General features: G+C 32.8%; 1 non-coding gene across 1 annotated transcript; it reads right to left on the bottom strand.

Annotated features, from left to right (window-relative positions):
- Positions 1–3,131: 3,131 nt before the first annotated feature.
- Positions 3,132–3,202, bottom strand: TRNAG-GCC (transfer RNA glycine (anticodon GCC)). The gene has a single exon. It is a non-coding gene; the product is annotated as a tRNA-Gly (tRNA).
- Positions 3,203–6,423: the final 3,221 nt, after the last annotated feature.

The following is a 6,423-nucleotide window of genomic DNA, read 5'->3' as shown; positions in this document are numbered from 1 at the left end:
TAATACCAAACAAATCTTTAGCCCTACAACTAAATTTCTCCGTATCGTTATCGTCTTAAACGCTTCCTTTTTTCTTCTCCTTTTTCACCTTCTCCTCCTCCTTCACGGGTCAGCCAGTGAGAACCAACATCTCCCGGCGTTGACAACTATTTTTACCACTTTTTTCACCTCATTTTCATCCTTACAAGGACCCCTTTTGACATAGCATTAACATAAACCCTAATTTGCTCTAAAACAAAAGGCTTTCCTTTAACAATAAATGCATCCTTTAATCTCTTCCCAATTTACCCTTCATCTTTAATCGTACCCTCTAATTTCCGGATCTTCATTCAGCATTTTCATCGGCTATGTAAGGTAATTCAAACATTCCCTTCAAATGTCAAACCACCTTCATTTACAACCTCACCTTCCCAAGATAGAATTAAGTTTAATTCATAACTTTGGAATTACTTTCCCTTTTCGATATTAACGTAAGCTTCACCTTCGAGTTTTTTTAGGTATCGCCGAGAAAAGGCCACCATTGTTATCGACTAAGTTCGCTTCCTAAACTCTTTCTCCTTCACGCCGACGTAATGTGCGTAGTTTCTATCTTTCTAGATCTAACTGGTATGTGGTGTATCTGAGTTAAAAGCCACTAACTGAAATTACTTTTATGCCCTTGGATGGACGACGATCCTACCTCTCACCCATGCTTCTATATAGTAGAAATATAATAAAATATGCATCGGGCAAAAAAAAAAAAATGCTTTTGCAATATCTTATACGAAACGATGCATAAAACAATGGATGATAGTATTTTCCTTTTCTTTAGCCTATTTTTTCCTTTTCTATTATTGTTAAAATAAATATAATTTCTTAAGAAAATACTAACTTGACAAAAATTGAATTACTAAACTACCTTTAATTAAATAGACATTGGGATTTGATCATATAACACTTAATAGGGACATATATGAAAAAATAAGGTTAATTCTTTCTTAATTTTAGTGGACTCTTTTTTTTAAAAAAGTTTTCTTTTTTTTGATTCAGAGGGAGTAATTCTTATCTTGTTGAATTAAAATTGTCATTTAGTTCATCTTATTGATTTATACTTCAATTAGAGTATTCAAAAATTGTAGTATAAATTATTCGTTAGAATTGTTAGTAAGCTGACGATAATAATAAATCGAGTAATAATGCATTCATCATAATTTAATAAGTTATTTAAGAGTATGTCAAAAAGAAAGAGAGAGAATATCATAAAAAAGGAAATAAATAAACCTTTTCTGTTTGAAAAGGTATTAAATTAGTTCTCAACTTCTCATGTAGCTCCAACAATAGGATTTTTTTTCCCATTCGGTATACGGTATCCGCATTGGGGCCAGACTAAATCCGAATTCGTGCCCGCCTAAACATTATTTTGCTAATTTTCTCAATTACTCCCTCTATCCCAATTTATATGAAGGGGTCCGAGGATCAAAGTAGTTAACCTTTGACACAATTTTAAATAGATAGAGTATTTTATAATAAAATTTACATATTTGAAAACTATATAAAAAGTACTATAAGTCTGCATAATTACTTAATTAGTAATTCACAATTTATGAAAAGAGTTGGAGAAAATTATAGTCAAAGAAAAAGCTATTTGATTCCCTAAATAGTAAAATTCTCATATAAATTAGGACGGAAGGAGTAATATTTAAGATTCTGACTTTAAGAATAATCATCATTTCGAACTAAAATTTGGTATTTTTATAATAGGATTTTTGGTTTGTTTTCTCAAGAAAAATATAATAAATGTAATCGACATAAATGTTATGCTATGATTTATCTGTTGAAATTCATACATTCATTAGAAGAAATATTATGTACACAACGCTAAGCTTTCTTTTTCTTTGTGATTACCACGGAAAGAATTGTGATTGACAGTAATATAGATCATTTTACTAAATATTTTTCCCCTTTGAGTTGCATCTATAATCTCCAAACTTTATGTATTTATCCAACCTTCAGTTATGGCTAATATTAATTTTGCACGTACAATCTTCAACATTAAGAAAAGGATGAAAATACTGTAAGTGTTCTAAAATTTTAGAATATTCAAAAAGCAGAATACGGAGAAAATAAAAGCTCTTTGAACATTTCAAAAAATCTGTTTATATATCACATGCACAATCCACACGACCTTTCATCTTTACACGTGTCAAATGTTGCATGAAGAACATACCTAACAGTGGGTCCTTTTACCGAGAAGCAAAGTACAGCAAGGACATTTGGTTCATAATTAAATGAGATGGGTATTTTGGTCAAAGCAATAGACATAGCAACATCTTTTGTTAAATGACAAAATCGCCCTTGGTCGTCCAAGGGCTTCACTCTTCTATATATTAGAAAAAAATTCACATCAAAGACAAAATGATACTTTTTCAAGTGTAAGAATAAATAATTATTTTAGTTTGGCAGCACAAATTAAAGCCCTTGTAAAGTACTTCCGGCCCAAATAATTATCATATTTTACTTTTCGAGAGTCAAATTACATGAACTGTGCCCAAATTTTAAAATGTATATTTCACCATATTAGTATAAAAAAAAGTTTAACTTATAATACTTTTTGTATAATTTTGAATATTTAAATTTTAATATTAGAAGATTGAACTAAATTAATCGAATTTAAGATCAAAGAAGGCAGCTTCCAAATATTTTCCACAAATTATGTCCACATTCCATGAAGCAGCAGCCGTTTTTGCATAATCTTTATCAATTACACACGTTGTATCATATCAACAAAATCAGCCTTTTAAAGTGTAATAAAGACAAAATTTCCTCTGCCTTAAGGTACTGCAGCATGCATGTTGTTATTATTATTTTTATTATTTGCACAGTCCATAAAATTGGAGGCGATTGTTACAATATGAATTGGATTACATGAGTTAGTAGAAATAAATTGGAAATTAATAACTAGTTCAAGGAGAAATTTTCTGGGGTACAAATACATTTATGTGTTCCTAAAAGAGAAATAAATGTATGGAAATTGTAAACAATAATATTATTTCTTGTAGTATATGGAACTTGTAAACTTGCTAATTTATGAATTCTGAAGAAGGATGTTTTTCACAAAAAAAATAAAAATAAAAATATAGAGAAAACATCAATGCACCAGCCGGGAATCGAACCCGGGTCTGTACCGTGGCAGGGTACTATTCTACCACTAGACCACTGGTGCTATCCACATCTAGAAATTAATCTATTAGTCTGATTATCCATGCACGATAAAATATTACTCCCTCCGGATAAAAAAAAGAGCCTACTTAGCCGCTTTTTCTTGGATAAAAAAAAGAGTCCACTTAGCAAATCAAGAAAGAATTAACCTTGTTTTTCCATATTTGCCCTATTAAGTCTTAGATGATCAAATCCCATTGCCTATTTAATTAGAGATAGTTTAGTCAAATTACCTATTTTTATCTAGGAGTTAGTATTTTCTTAAGGGGTGTGCAAATGGCTAAGTGGACTCTTTTTTTGATCCGGAGGGAGTAATTATTACGATTAAGTCATAAGTCAAGGTGACAAAAAGTACTCAATAATGGAACATTGTTTAGTGGTGAGAATGTATGTGGAGATATGTGTCTAGTGTCCACTGTCATGTATTTATTGATTTAGTGTAACACCAAATTCGAATGAAGCCGGTATCTTTTATTTAGGAGAGAATTGCATTGTTTCCCTTCAAATGGGCTGGTCTTCAATTTTTGGCCCTACCAATCGAACTTAAGCACCGAGAAATTTTATTTGATTTGAGAGGCAAAAAACAAAGACGAACACAAAATAGGGATAAAAGTGTCAATGACCCATTAGACCTGTACTTATATTGAGAAACAGTTAAATGAAAATATTTAATTATGAACCGAGTAACTAAAATGAATTATGAGTTCGACAACAAGTTCAGAACCCTTGGAAAAAGCTGGTGTAGCTGTTATAGGATTTGAAAAAGACACTTCTCTACCTTCTATTTTCGAATTCTATATATATTGATACACTTGTCTATATTATCCTTCATAGGTGTGTATCAGCTAAGCTTCTGTTTACTTTCCACGAGAATGTTTTGCAATTAATCAAAGATAATGTGAATGTGTAGATAAACAAGAGAGAAAAGTTCTTATTCCAACAATTTAACGTGTTTCCTGTTTTTTTGGAAACGGTATGTGATTGTTCTATTTACACAGTATAAAAGTAAGTGAATGAATATCAAAATATTTTCACTTTCTTAGATTTTTATTCTATATATTGTCCAAAAACACATATGAACTTAAAAGTTAATACAAAAAAGAACGGTATTGATAGCAGTTATGGCTGCTAATTTACAGTCTTCATATTAACCAGATTTCCTCTTAGTTCTATAAGAATAATATATTAACAATTCCTCAGAAGAAATGTACATAGACCTACTTATGATTTACAAGAAAAATATCTTTCATCTCTATATATATGCTTATGCTTATCTACCTTGCTCCTAAACTAGAGATATTTATATAGAGTTACATGTTTTTCACATTCCTTGAGTCTGAGCTTGACCTGCTCATGCCTTCTCGAACCTTGCTTGAACCTTCCTGGAGGTGACAATCGCCGTCTTTAAGCATTTGATCCACTTTACTTGATGCTGTTGGAGTTACTTAGTGTCTAGTTTAATACTTTGTATTTTTGGTTGGTGTTTTAGTTAGTTTTAGTTCTGGGCTCATTAGTTTACATTGGCCCAACTTAGCTTGGCAGATATTTATTGGGCAATTCGCAGAATTGCCCTTCTTTTGGGGTGGTCTTTAAATTTTGCCCTTCATATTTGAAATCTTTAAATTTTGCCCTTCGCTAAATCCCATAGGTTTCAGGTTCGAACCCCCACACAGTCAAAATTTTAAAAAAAAATTCGCAAGGCAAAGTTTAAATTTCGCTATGCCCCCATCGGCATACAGTTGTGAAGGAATTAGCAAAGTTATGCCGGACCCGCATACTTATGCCTTATGGGCAGACTTGACATAAGTATGCCGGTTCCGGCATAACTTTGATAATTCCTTCATAAGTTTATGCCGGATCCGGCATAAAAGTTTGCCCATTAAAAGTATGCCCCCATCGGCATAAACTTGTTAAGGATTTACCAAACTTATGCCGATGGGGGCATACTTATGCCTTATGGGCAAACTTTGCCTTGAAGCATATATATGTATTTTTTCAAGCATATATACCAAAGTTACATGGAAAAGTATTATGCTACAACCAAATGTCCATCCCGATACAAATTCACACTTTGGGCGGCAATACAAGGTAGATTAGCAATCGTTGATAGACTTCGTAAATATTTTCCCATCTTTCGTAGGCACCCAAGAAATATTTTCCCATCTTTATTTTGAATGCTCCATCACAAAAGGATTGTGGTGATTGTTGGTATGGGTGGGGTACACTAGAAGAATAGGGGAAAGCAAGATGAAATCACATGGATCTCACACGTTGCTAGACACAAATCGTGCCTTTGCTCCATTACTTGCCGCATTTTTGGTATGCTAGTGGCATTGGTTTGGAGAGAAAGGAACCTACTCGCATTTCAAAATACTCGGCTTTCTTCCGATAGACTCTGCAGAGAGATTGCACAACATATTCACATCCAAGGCAAAGAACAATTTCAAATGGCAGAGAGAGACTCTTGTCATGCTATGAATTGCTATCCCTAGCTAAGTGTAGTTGATTAAAACTGGCTGTTGTTTTTTTAATGTAATAGTTGCTCCTAGTTTGACTTATACAAGTTAGTGAGTAGGAATTTTACCATGTACAGTTGAAGGTCAGCTTCAACTTTGTGCTGTACAAGTTTTTTGGATGGAATAAAATAGACTTTCAACAAAAAAAAAAAGTTTGCCTTATAAGGCAAAGTTTAAATTTTATATGCCCCCTCCGGCAGACTTTTAGTTATGTTTAACTAAAAGTCTGTGAGGGGGCAGACTTTGCCTGAGGGGCAGACTTTTAGTTATGCCGGATCCGGCATAACTTTAACTTTTTCTTAAAGATTGTATGCTGGATCCGGCATACACTCCCCTAGTCCTGCCTTGCGAAATTATTTTTTTATTTTATGCTTGAGCGGGGGTTCGAACCCAGAATTTCATGTATTCGCTCATCTTTCCAAGCAAAGGGCAAAATTTAAAGACCACAAATATGAAGGGCAAAATTTAAAGACCACAAATTTGAGTGGCAAAATTTAAAGACCACCCCAAACGAAGGGCAATCCGTGCAAAAAAATGATATTTATTTTGTACTCATTCCCATTATTTGTAATTAGTATTCGTATTCGCGTGATGCACGAACAAAATGAAAGAATATTAATCACATTAAAATGTGATTTATGAGATACTTTCTACTTTTCGAGAGTCAATTTGATTAAACTTTGAAGCTAAATTGAATTAGATTAACTCA

Source organism: Lycium ferocissimum, chromosome 4, assembly GCF_029784015.1.
Source record: "Lycium ferocissimum isolate CSIRO_LF1 chromosome 4, AGI_CSIRO_Lferr_CH_V1, whole genome shotgun sequence".
Lineage (NCBI taxonomy): Eukaryota > Viridiplantae > Streptophyta > Magnoliopsida > Solanales > Solanaceae > Lycium > Lycium ferocissimum.
Note: the sequence above shows the minus strand (reverse complement) of the source record. Positions and strands in the feature narration are given on the sequence as shown.